The sequence below is a fragment of the Eschrichtius robustus genome, chromosome 1 (assembly GCF_028021215.1).
Source record: "Eschrichtius robustus isolate mEscRob2 chromosome 1, mEscRob2.pri, whole genome shotgun sequence".
Lineage (NCBI taxonomy): Eukaryota > Metazoa > Chordata > Mammalia > Artiodactyla > Eschrichtiidae > Eschrichtius > Eschrichtius robustus.
The window spans coordinates 53,446,001-53,458,951 of record NC_090824.1 but is presented as its reverse complement, the minus strand read 5'-3'; the positions used below and the strand labels follow the sequence as shown (position 1 = coordinate 53,458,951).

General features: G+C 35.7%; 1 pseudogene; it reads left to right on the top strand.

The window, feature by feature from the left end:
* The first annotated feature begins 1,335 nt into the window (after window positions 1-1,335).
* Window positions 1,336-1,947, top strand: LOC137755314 (proteasome subunit beta type-6 pseudogene; annotated as a pseudogene).
* Window positions 1,948-12,951: the final 11,004 nt, after the last annotated feature.

Here is a 12,951-nt window from a genome sequence, read left to right as displayed (position 1 = left end):
GTTGTAGGAGGCAGCCTGATGGCTTCCTCTTGATGATCTCTGACTTGACTGCTGGGCGCACATGATTTTCTTTTGGGCTTTCTCATTTGATATTTAATCAAGTTAGGAAATATCATAATTGGTGAAATTTTGTTTTATTCAATAAAATTACTGAGAAATTAGCAAGAAAGACTCATTTCTCTCGCATTCACAAAACTCAGTTCCAATTGTACAAAAGTACTGTGAAAAACATGAACAGATTAAAAAGCTAGACAAAAATGTAGGTGAATATTTGCCTTATCTCTGGATGGGAATAACATTCTGTGTATCAAAGTGATAAAGTATAGCATAAAAAGAAAGATTAATAGATTTGACCTAAAACATTAAAAATTTTGTGTGAATATGAAAAATTAAAACTGCAAGTTGAAAATAAAATTATTAACTATGGTAATAAATAAAGCAATCAGATAATACCTATAGTCTATGAGGATACTCAAAAGAAGATGTCAAAGCCCACAAATAATGGGAATGGCATATCTGGAGGTAATTCACAAAAGAGGAAATACATATGATTGATAATTTCATGAAAATGTAGTCATTCTGACAGTAAAAGAAATGCAGATTAACACAGAAATGGACAAAATTTTAAACTATCAAATTAGCAATAAACAATATTAATATTTAAAGTTTTAATGAGACAGGTAAACTCTCATACTACTTGTTGAAAAGTAAAATAATTTAACCTTTTTGGAAAGCAGTTTGTTGATATTTATACAAGTCTACTGACTTATACTGTAAAAGGGAAAGAAAAGTAAATTCCTTGTCCTACAGGAAAGAAAACGTTTCTATCTCAGGCTATCTAGGGTACTCATTCAAGTAGATTCAAATTTTAAAGAGCAATTCTAAATAGGCAAATTGGTACTGCTTATATTTCAGTGGTATTGGGGCCTCTGAAGTTATTTCCAAGCTACTTTCAGAACAGGTTTGAAGACAAATCATCTTATGTCTTTTTCTTTCTCCCCCCTTCACTCCCCCCCACCCCATAGTGGTGATGGTGAGGAAACAGAGAGATAAGAAACTAGTTCTCTAAGATGGAACACACACACACACACACAAACACGGTAGTTTGGATTCTTTGGTCTGCTGGTCCACTTTTCCTTCTCTTCTGATCAGTTCATTACAGCAGGTGACACCTTCTCATAGATAAATGTCAGACATGATTTTAAGAAGAGAAATGATTTTTAAATATTTGGAATATTAACATACACTACTATAATTCTTCCTTGGAGACTTTTTGGAAGTGCTAGAGTTGTGGTGCTTTACGACAGTTGCTTTGTGGCCGTACCGGAGGAGAAGATGGCGGCCACCTTAGTAGCTGCTCAGGGAGCACGGCCAGCACCAGCCTGGGGGCCTGAGGCCATTATCCCCGAGTGGGAAAACCCGGAAGTCTCAACAGGGCCCACTATCATGGCCGTGCAATTTGATGGGGGCGTGGTTCTAGGAGCCGACTCCAGAACAACCACTGCATCGTACATCACCAATCGAGTGACTGACAAGCTGACCCCTATTCATGACCGTATTTTTTGCTGCCACTCAGGCTCAGCAGCTGATAGCCAGGCAGTAGCTGACGCAGTCACTTATCAGCTTGGTTTCCACAGCATTGAGCTGAATGAGCCTCCGCTGGTATACACGTCAGCCAGCCTCTTTAAGGAGATGAGTTACCGATACCGAGAAGACCCTACGGCAGGAATCATCCTTGTGGGCTGGGACCCCAAGAAGGGGAGCAGCTCTCGCTTTGGCCGTGGAGCGGGACGGCTCCAGCGGAGGGGTGATCCGCCTGGCAGCCATTGCAGAATCAGGGGTAGAGCGGCAGGTACTTTTGGGAGACCAGATTCCCAAATTCACCATTGCCACTTTACCACCTCCCTGAATCCTAGGATTCTAAGATGCAACAAGAGACATCCCATACTGATGGCAAAATTCAATAAACAGTTTGTCGGTGAGAAGAAAAAAAAAAAAAACCTGTGGGGGATGTGAAAGAAGGAAGCAGATTTGACTTCAGTAATTGATGAGGTAATCAGTAGCTTTTGTGCCCCATGAAACATGTTCATGGTTAAAACAAGCTCTCTCATATCTAGTGTTGTACTCGAGCCCCTCTGTGTGCTCTGTGGTACAGGAAGAACATACATCTGCAGAAGAAACATTCCTGCCAGAATGTGCATTCTTCATTCCTTAAGGATTTCAATGTCTTGCAAAAGATGAAATATATTTAAAGGATTAAGATATAATTATTGTATTCTTTTGTAAAATAAAAGATTCCTTTTGAATCTAGGTTCTACCACCTAATGGACTGTAAGCTTATGCAAATTAATTTCTCTTGCACATGTTCCTCATCTGTAAAATGATGATAATATTCCATTTGGTTGTAATGACAATTAAGTGAGATGATGTCCTATGATGTCTAATTTAGATGGTAAATAATAGATGTTTTATTATTACTGTTATTGTTATTATCATCATTATTACCTGTTTACGAAAGAACAGTGGGAGATTAGAAGATAGAACCCGATGCCTCCCATAAAGTAGCTAATAATCATTGGGGGACCTGATGTAGCAAGGAGCATAGACAGGCTGAGGTAACATAAAACTAAGCATAGACTAAGAAATGAACTAACCAGCCTCAAGTTTCCAAATCATAACATTTTAAATAAAATCATTTCCAACTGTAAGATTTCTCTAGAAGGAAGCACTATTTTGTGTTCAAAGGACTATTTGAGTTTGGATTAGACTTTAAGGGTGGATTTTCCTAAAATAGGCAATACATAATATCTTTTAATATGCTTACTGTTTCCAAGTAAATGTCCATAATAGTGAACAATGATAAAACTGCATTAGTCCATTTGGATATATAGATTTTTTCTGATTATGAAAGCAATATATATTTTTCTTTTTACTGAAATACAGTTGCTTTACAATATTATATTAGTTTCAGGTGTACAGCATAGTGATTCAGCATTTTTGCAGGTTATACTCCATTATAGGTTATTACAAGATAATGGCTATTATTTCCTGTGCTATACAGTGTATAATTGTCGTTTATCTATTTTAAACATAGTAGTTTGTATCTGTTAACCTCATACCCCTAATTTGTCCCTTTCCCCTTCACTCTTCCCTTTGGTAACTACAAGTTTGTTTTCTATGTCTACGAGTCTGTTTCTTTTTTGCATATACATTCATTTGTATTATTGATATTTTTTAGATTCCACATATGTGATATCATACAGTATTTGTCTTTCTCTGACTTATTTCACTAAGCATAATATTCTCTAGGTCCATCCATGTTGCTTCAAATGGCAGAATTTCAGTCTTTTTAATGGCTAAGTAATATTCCGTTGTACATATATACACCACATGTTCTAATCCAATTGTCTGTTGATGGGCACTTGGGTTGCTTCTGTGTCTTGGCTATTGTAAATAAAGCTGCTATGAACATTGGTGTTTTATAGTTTTTTCCAATTAGTGTTTTAGTTTCTTCCAGATATATTCCAGGAGTGGAATTGCCAGATCATAAGCAATATGTATTTCTTGTAAACAGTTTTGGAAACACCAAATAATTTCTGTTAAAAAGAATAATAAAGGGAATAAAATGTAATCCAAATTCCATCTTCCAGATATAGTCATTGTTAATATTTGATACGCTTTCTTCAAATATTTTTCATTAGGCACATATTACAAAAATTTTAATATATAATTACTTTGATAAATATAAATATTAGTGTCTACCTTATACTTTTAAAATCTATTGAAATGCACAGAGATATATACTGGGTAGGGAGCAATATAAAGATGATGTAAAATATTATACTCATGTATACACCCTGGTAGTCAGTAAGATGTAAACACATAATATGTAGTTCTAAGGGACAGAAGTGAGTAGTAGAAAATAAATTTATATTGAGTTGGGGCAGATGTATCAGGGGTTAATCAGCAAAAGAGAATCCACACCAGATAATTTCAAAGATGGGGAGCTAGTTACAAGGTAAAGAAAGACCTGAAAGGGTAAACAGAGGACGGTGATCCAACCCAGAAATTAGTCGTGCATGGATTAAGCCACTACTTCCCCAGACTGCAAGGAAAATGGGGTAAGCAGAGCCTAGAAATGAAGATCGCTGGGGAACTAGCTGTAGCAAGGCATGGACAGCAATGAAAAATATTTTTAAGTTTATTTAATATTTAATTAGTAGTTACATCTTTGAGCTCTTACTGTGTGTCAGTTTATTCCAAGAGTTCAACATGTTTTGACTTGTTCCATCCTCAAAACAGCACAAAGATAAAGTTAAATTTATTGTCTCCATTTTAAAGCTAAGAAAATTGAGTTACCAAGAGTTTTACTTGCTCAAGTTTACACAGATCTTAAGTGGCAGAGCTGGGATTCAAATCCAAGCTATCTTGTTTAATGTATTGATTATCTACTTCATTACAATGAAGTTATGGACATTTATCTAACTGCAGTTAATTTAGCATTTGTTCTTGACCAAAACATTTAGTAAAATTTAAACTGTCATCTAGTTGACTGTAGGAGAAACTTGTAAATCACCGTTTTAAAACCTGCATAGATTCACAAAAATAGCCTAATATCCTTTAGTTGCTTTATTCTGGACAATTTCTATAAGGCCAAGGGTTACCAGTGCAGAGCCCTCTTCCATGTGGGTGAACGGAAGTGTGCTCAGAGTGAATTTCTGGAAAGTCTTCCTCACTGAATGCTCCTCATGGTTCATGGAGGAACTGTGACCTGAAGAAGAGGAGTAACTGTGATTGCCAACCACCGATAAATCTTTCCCCTCTGTGGATGGACACAAAGCTGGGCCATGTTTGCCAGCAGATGGTGAGCTAGTAAGTTGGGTAACAAGGGGAAAGACACTCATCACCCACCGTGAACCTCCCGTATCTCTTCTCTAAAATGATGTCATTATACTGGTTCTTAAAAAATCCTGTCCAGAGACGCAAGAGGGAAGAGATATGGGAACATATGTATATGTATAACTGATTCACTTTGTTATAAAGCAGAAACTAACACACCATTGTAAAGCAATTATACTCCAATAAAGATGTTAAAAAAAAAAAAAATCCTGTCCAGTAAGAAAAATTTAAGCACCTAAGTTTCTATGAATAGCCTCTGACTGAATCTCTGACTTTCCTCGTCAGAGACTTAAAAGACAATCCCTTTGCACTTGAAGATTATTAAATTCAATAAAATGCTTGCTATGAATTCGGAAAATGTTGTCAGTGTACTATTCACTTATTTTCAAATTTTTCTCTTGACTCAAATAGAAAATACCACCCTTCTGACTTTTGTCTTTTGCTGTGAGAGGGAAAAAAAAGTAATGGGAATGAAGAAAGAGAGATGAAGCACGTTGGGCCGGGGGGAGAGAGAGAGAGAGAAATTTGTAGCATTACCGAACAAAGGTAAAAGCTAACTATGACAGAGCAAGGTTGAGATGGATTTCATTTTCCATCCAGGTTAGGAATTTCATTTACTCAAAATGTTTTTTGAAGCAATCAGGTATTTAGTCAGCCCAAATAAAGAAAACTTATGTCTTCTTCAAAGAATGAATTAGGTTCTGATTAATGAATAGCAAAGAGCAAGATAATTTTATTTTTATACTAAATTTCATGACATTGAACACTCGATAGAAAAATCAGTCATGTGAAATATCTCCTGTCTTCAGAAATAGAATGATTAAAAGTTCTTCTGAAGAGAAAAACATTAGATTTTTAATAAGTGAAAACAATTTTTAAAGACAATTTATCTTCCTTTACAATTGTTTGCTGAATAAAGGCTTAGAATAAAAATAGCATTGCATATTAGAATTATCTTTCCTGAAAAGAATCTTTTCAGGAAAGGATCAAGGGAAGGGTACAAAAGGGCAGTATATGAGGGATTTGAAAATGGTATAGTGACAAATAGCACGGTTGTTTGATAGAGAGAAAGTGTGGTTACTGACACTGATTTATTTTTTACTTCTAATTTTTTGGTTGGAAAATATGGAGAGGTAGACATGTCTGAAGTGACTGCAATACAACTTGAAGATAATTTGATAATCTGAAGGAGAAAGAGCTAAGGCAGTAAAAGCAATCAAATGTATAAGAACAACTACTGTCCCAGAAAAGGATAGATGATGGAAGATTAAAAAGATAGGCAGGAAAGCAATTCCAGTGGTTTCAAGATCAATTGTTTTTAAATACATTCATATTTTCAGAAAAGGGAAATGACTTCATAAATCTTTCCGTAACTGTACCTTCTGATGCTTCTGTTAAATAGTAATCAAATTTCACCAGATTCCTGCCTAATAGCAATAGAGTGATGCCCAACTACTAAACTGTAACACCAAACTGTAGACTTTAAAATTTCAGAGGATATTTAATTAAATTACATAATGTCAACATTTAGGAATGATCATTCAAATATTTTGTAAACTGGACCAAATTTTAATTAAAAGATCAAACTATGTTTATTATGTTACTTGAATTTGTTGATTTGAAAATATTTTACCCTCTAAAATAATTTTATATCCATAATTAATTACAGAATTAAATTTTATAGTTTCTAAGTTCTAACTGAGATGCAGGTTAGATGTGGCAATATACGAATTTTAGCATTTTAAGAATTTAGTACATCTTCATGAAGTTTTAATTGTGCTGGGCATCCATCCTGGAAGCATTTTCTGTGAAAAAACATTTTATTTCTCAAAATAACACTGTTTTAAATATATAGAAAAGACAAGGTTACTCAAGTAAAATGATTTTCTTTAAATTCTTGTTGATAGTGGAAATATAAATAATAGTCTTACCCATAAAATGAGCCTAACAATCTTATTTCTTACATCTGTAGAGACTACAAATAAAGTATCTTATATAAAGTACCTGGCATAGTACTTGTTACAGCATAATTTTATGATTGGTTGTTGATGAATATATTGATTAATATTGGTGTGAGTGTAACTATATCTATCTATCCACACACAGAATTTAGTTATATAATGTAAATATACATATATGTATACATGTTCACATATACGTTACTTAAATTTAAACCTGTGAAAGGGCACTGAATATTTGTGTTGCATATATGTTTTCTCTGTAGATTTTCTATGTAGAAAAATATGTAGGTTCTAAATATCAGAGGCTGCACCCAAATATCAGAGGCTGCATCCATTCAACTCTTACTTTCTCTGACCCTAGTGCCTGGCATAGAGTACATGTTCTATCAGTATTTATGGATTAATTTTTTTTAATGGATGCCATGTTAGAAGAGGCATGCTTCTTTTAGCTATCTCAGTATCCTCCATATACACTTAATGCTAGGGTATCTCATTGTCTTTGCCTCTGTCTTTTCTTTGCCTCCATCTTTCCTTTGACCCCATCAATATATGTACCATCCATTAAAATCCCACCCATCATTTTTTTTGCAGATGTGGCTTCTCTTTCTGAGGTTGTGTTAAGCCACCTTGTGCCTAGTGTCTTCTTTTCCTATAAACATGGCACCTATAAGCTGCCATACTCTTTGTCATTGCTTATTGCATTAGTTCCCCTTTGGATAATTATTTAACCCCTGGCATAATTATCTCTAATTTCTAAATAGAATTTGAAGTTCTCGAAGAGAAAATACTGGGACCTGTATTTCTTTGCCCATTTATTTTAATTCTTCCAATAGGTGCTCAATAAATATTTAGTGTGTTGGGAAGTTTCCTAAAAGAAAATTATTCATCAATAATATCAATTGAGTTTGGTGAAATTGTCACTCGTATATTACTTGTGAGAGGTCAGTTTCAAGAATATCCATATTTTAGTCAAGTAAATATGGTTGATAGGTAGGCCTCTCTGCAAACTGCCTCTCTTCATCCAAATATCTCTGAAGAGTCTCTCCATGTGTTTCTGTGGAAAAGAATACATAATCCTAGCATTTAACTGTATCCCCCTCTACTCTAAAATTTCTTTGAAAGTAAGACCAGGGAATTTTTTCTTGTTCAGCCAACCCCTCATAGCACTCACTGAATATTTGTTTAATGGACTTTAAATTATATAATTTTGATACTTAGTTTTTTAAATTTTCCTTTATTACATTCAGAACAGGAAATATTTTAAGATCATATGGCATTATTCATGGTGATCATCAAAATAAATAATTATTTTTGACAAACAGACTATTTTGTAACCTCATTATTCCTTGTTTCATGTAGTAGAAATCATCTGAATGTATATAATTATTTTTATTTTTAGGGGTATATTCTACTCTAAACCCAACTTGCTATGCTTTACTATGATTAATATATGAAAGATGATGAAAATTTTCTCTTAAATAGTAGAAAGGATTTTATGCCAATGTAAAACTTGCACCCACTAAGAGAGGACAGTCGGATACCTCACATGTCGCATCACTGTCTGCCAGCAGAAAGATCAATTTCAACATGTTTATCTAAAGACAGTATCTATGTGACTATTTGAGCATTTTATTGCATATATCTTTAATAAAAGTGAGCAACACTAATGATAAGTAGTACATCTCATAATCTGAATGCAAGTTAAGCAAAAATAGAAATCTGTGCTTTTCAAAATCTTTAGCCCCAGTGCTTCAAATTAAATATATATGTTCATTCATGAAGGAAAAGAAATGGATTATAGAACATGCAAAATACTAGAAAACTATTAGCAATAATTGGGTATAAAATTAGGTTTAATTGGGAGTTTGTAATATTTTTAAGCTGTCTAGAAACTCTCTTTATAGCTTCCAAATCTGTTGTTCAATGTTAACTCATCTTTCAAGAAAAATGTGAGAATCCATTATTGTTGAAACTGACTATAAAAATTCAGAAAATTCATTATTTCTTTGTCTAGCCTAGAGTTGGGCCTCAGTAAGTGTTAGTGGAATAAACAACAGAATAAATGTTTACTATGTAAATAAATTAATGAGAAAATAAAATTAACAAGTGAAAGCAAGTGAAAGGGAGCAGAGTCATTGAAAAGGTATGAGATATAGAGTCAGTATATAACCTCCGCTATGAAGCTGTCCTCAATTCTCCTAGGGAACATGAAGAGTTTACTCTTCTTCATATATAGGAACTTACATGCACCCCATTTTAGCATATGTTAGCTTGAATTATAATTGTTTGCATGCCTTTTTTCCTTCGTAAGACTTTGCATATTTTGTGAGAAGAGCCAATACTGTATTCCTGCATGTATCCTTATTACCTAAAATGGTAGCACATATTTAATAGATGTTAAAAAATTTTATTGAAATAGAGATTGAGAGAGATAGGAGTAAAAGACATAGGAAGGAAACATTTGAGAAACTCATAAATGGTAATATTTTCACATGTTTGCCGTGAAGTATGAGACAAAGGTTAGAGAATAAAAACAGCTCATGTTACATCATAGAAGTATGTCCTATAAGTGTTGCTACTATTTCCTCCACCCTTGTCTGTGTAAATACTGGCTTTGTAAGTAGTTCAATGGGGGAATGCAAGAATAGCTGGTGTGGTTTGTGGGAAGAGAAAAATGTTAGGCAATTAATTTGTAGCTTTGACTGGATGAATGATGTACTCTAATCTTGGTAACTGATTACTGCAAAATAAACATTATGCTATGGTGTGCTAAAATATTTTTTTGAAACTAATTGTTGTGAATTTTTATCTACACCCAATGAGCTTCCTATGAATTATAAAAAGGCTAAGCAGGGGGAAATTGTTTAGTTAGCAAATTAATCTATACTGCATAGAATGTAAGCTGCTAAAAAGCACAACCTTTCTGCTAAAGCTTTTAGGTCACCACATTCCATATTTTGATCTCCATGACATTCAGATAACTGGCTGAAATGTTAAAAATTCAGTCAATGCTGAAGTTGTTTATACCTGTCTTATGCCAAACATCTAGTTTGACATTTTGGACTGAATTGTCTGAATTCATCATTTGTCTTGACATCAGGTAGATACACTGATACACATACACACACACACACACACACACACACACACACACACACACACACCCCTACACACATTTAAACAGTGGCAGTTTTTATGCTTTATAATAGTTTTTACTCATTGTAGGAAAATATAAAACTCCATGTCACTGTGAATATGACTAGTTCATGGCATGAGGTGGTCTCCTTAGGTTGCAGGCAGAAAATAATTTTTTAACTTTGTTAATTTCAATTTCTGGACATAGAATGAAATACTAGGTAGATTCCCTGCTTTTTCATTATTTTTAGAAATTACCAACTCCACTAGTCACTGTTAGTTGCAGAAACAGCTTCTTTTAGATAATCAAATCCCCATCCAGTGCATTAATGAAAATTCCAAATTCACATCTTTTGTGAAATGCCTGCTTGCCTCAGAGTCGGAAGCCTCTCCTGACAAGGGGCATGGCTGCCTCTGTCTGGCTCTGACTTCTCTCCCTCCAACTTGTATTGTTTCTGATGCCTTCAGAGTCAGGGCAGGATAACAGGTGAACAGGTCAAGCTCTTAATTAGCTGGATCAACTGCAATCTGGGATCTGGTTTTCTGTGTAACAGGTGGTGATGTCCCTTATAAGGTGACTGAAGACAGACTCACTTTGACAGGGTCCACATTTGGACCCTGGGGACCACTAGCCTTTGCCTAGTCTTCCGTGGAAGTGCAGCATTCACTGAGGATAACACTACGCTTTTGTTCCTTACCAGACACGAGAAGCTTCAGCCACATTATCTTGCCTCTTGACTTGCAAAGTGTGTGTCAAATGGCACACCCTTTATTTCTCAAATTCTAGGATCGCTCATCTGAGTGGTCCTGTTGAAGTCCCTCTCACTGGACACAATGAGAAGCCATCTCCATGTGCAGAGCACAACAACAAGCCTCTCAAAATATTACCTCTTTCTCCCAGCCTCCTAAACACCAGCCTCTTTCATAAGCCATAGCTGGGTGATAGGCTGGATTTAGCAGAACTGGATTTGGACCACACCCTTTGCGAATCCTGCAAAGGAGGTACAGCAACTCTTAAGGATGCAAGGTATGGAAAAACAATTGAATTTCTCTTTTTAGAATCTGGAGTCTCTTTCAAAATGCTGAACAAAGAGGAAAACTTGCTTTTAATATCCAATTACATAAAGAATAACAAAAAATCACTGCAAATGTTACCTGTTTTTCACTTTCTCCCCATTAATAAACAATAAAATTGAGTTCATACTATAGGTAGAGTTATATATCATTAATTGTTACTTAAGAGATCATGATTATCTCCCCATGTTACTAAATATTTATTCAAAATGGAATGGTTTAAAAGTTGAATAGTATTATTGGATTGGGTGTCTGGAGAAACAGATAACTAGTCTTTCTGTTTTATAGATTTCTGGGCTGTATGGAGCCATGTCTTAACCAGTTAAAGAGGACACTGAGCCCTCCAGTGACTGAACGGATCTCTGGATTGGCTCACTTGGAGAGGAAATGAGTGTTTTTTAAGTGTAGATGGATGTGAGGTAATAGAAGAAAAAAAATGTGTATATGTATTGGTCTCTGTCCCTAATTCCTGGCACAGAGATCCTAAGAACCTTGTAATTTCCTAAGTGATATGAACACTAGGAACATCTCTTGTTCTAATATTTGTCCTTGATCCTGTTCCTGACACAGGGATCCTAAAACCCTTTTAAATTCCTAAGTGATAAGAGCACTAGGAACATCTTTGCTTCTAATGAGACAACTCAGGGTGGGCTCGTGGATGGGGGCTGGTCACCAGAAAGACCAAGCAATGATTAGAAGCTTGGAATTTTCAACCCACCACCTGTCCTCCAGAGAGGGGAGAAGAGTTGGAAATAGAGTTAATAATTGATCATGCCTACTTGAGGAAGCCTCTGTAAAACCCCAATAATATGGGGTTCAGAGAGCTTCCCGGTTGGCGAACACATCCACACTGGGGAAGTCATGCACCCCACCTCCATGGGGACAGAAGCTCCTATGCTCAGGACCCTCCCAGACCTTGTACTATGTACCTCTTCATCTGGATGTTCATCTGTATTCTTTATCATATCCTTTAATAAACTGGTAAACAAGTGTTTCCTTGAGTTCTGTGAGGTGAGCAGCTCTAGCAAATTAGTCAAACCCAAGGAGGAAGTCATTAGTACCTCCCAGCTATATTAGCTAGTTGGTCAGAAGCCCAGGTGATAATTGGATCCGATGCTATTTCCAGGTAGATAGTGTCAGACTTGAGTTGAATTGTAAGACACCCAACTGGTGTCAGAGGCATGCTTGTTGGTGTGCGGAAAAACCTGGTCACACATTTGGTGACCAGAAGTGAAGTGTTTTGTGTGAGTTGTGAAGGAGACTCACAGGAAGAAACGCAGAGTAGGGAAGTACTGGTTTTTCTCTATGCAAGTGGAAAACTGGGTAGGTTTTTCCTTTATACTGGGAGAATGAAATGGAAGTGTGGACTGTTTCCATTTTCTTCTGACAAAAACAAAGTAACATTTTCTAGCCCCCTTCTCAGGTAGTATAGCCATGGACTATACCTACCTGAGAAGGGGGCTAGAAAAGGGAGGGCAGGGTGACAGAATGTGAGCAGCCTGTCTTATAAAAACCTCCTGAACGATGCTATTCTCTTGCTTCCTCCATTCAGAGCCACATTGGAAGCCTTGTGTTGAAGATAGTAGAGCAGCTCTTAGCTCAGGAGTCCATTGCAGATTCCTCTTCTTATCCCCTATCCTGGCCTTGCCTTACAACTAATTATACTGCTTGTGTGTGAGAAATAAACTTCCATTGTGCTGAGATTAGGGGCATTTCCATCCTATTCCTATTTCTATATGTTGATATTCATGTTATCACTTCGGTCTTAGATGTTAACATTTTATAGTTGAAAATAATCCAACCCTGAATCAACAGATCTCCAAACAAAGAAAACAATACTTTCCCATCAACACTGTTTTGCACTGCTTCTTAGTAACCACTG